The following is a 392-nucleotide window of genomic DNA, read 5'->3' as shown; positions in this document are numbered from 1 at the left end:
GGGTGTTGGGGTCATTCATTGGGTGTTGGGGTCACTGATTGGGTGTTGGGGTCACTGATTGGGTGTTGGGGTCAGTGGTTGGATCATGGGGTCACTGATTGGGTGTTGGGGTCAGTGGTTGGGTGTTGGGGTCACTGGTTGGGTGTTGGGGTCACTGGTTGGGTGTTGGGGTCATTCATTGGGTGTTGGGGTCATTGGTTGGGTGTTGGGGTCATTCATTGGGTCTTGGGGTCACTGGTTGGGTGATGATTCATTGGGTGTTGTGGTCACTGGTTGGGTGTGGGGGTCACTGGTTGGGTCATGGGGTCACCGGCTGTTGACGCCATCACCGCTTGGGTGTCGCCATCCCCGCTTGGGCGCCATCCCCGCCCATTGCTGATGTCACCGGGGGC

General features: G+C 58.7%; 1 protein-coding gene across 1 annotated transcript in view; it reads left to right on the top strand.

The window, feature by feature from the left end:
* Nucleotides 1-392, top strand: part of LOC108449201 (epithelial discoidin domain-containing receptor 1-like) — a gene marked incomplete at its 3' end in the record, with an annotated part of 18,963 nt that overhangs the window by 10,186 nt on the left and 8,385 nt on the right. The gene's annotated exons all lie outside the window — the stretch shown is intronic.

The sequence above is a fragment of the Corvus brachyrhynchos genome, unplaced genomic scaffold (genome assembly GCF_000691975.1).
Source record: "Corvus brachyrhynchos isolate BGI_N302 unplaced genomic scaffold, ASM69197v1 scaffold1219, whole genome shotgun sequence".
In the NCBI taxonomy this organism is placed as follows: domain Eukaryota; kingdom Metazoa; phylum Chordata; class Aves; order Passeriformes; family Corvidae; genus Corvus; species Corvus brachyrhynchos.
The sequence above is the reverse complement of the archived record's forward strand: the minus strand, read 5'-3'. Positions and strand labels throughout refer to the sequence as shown.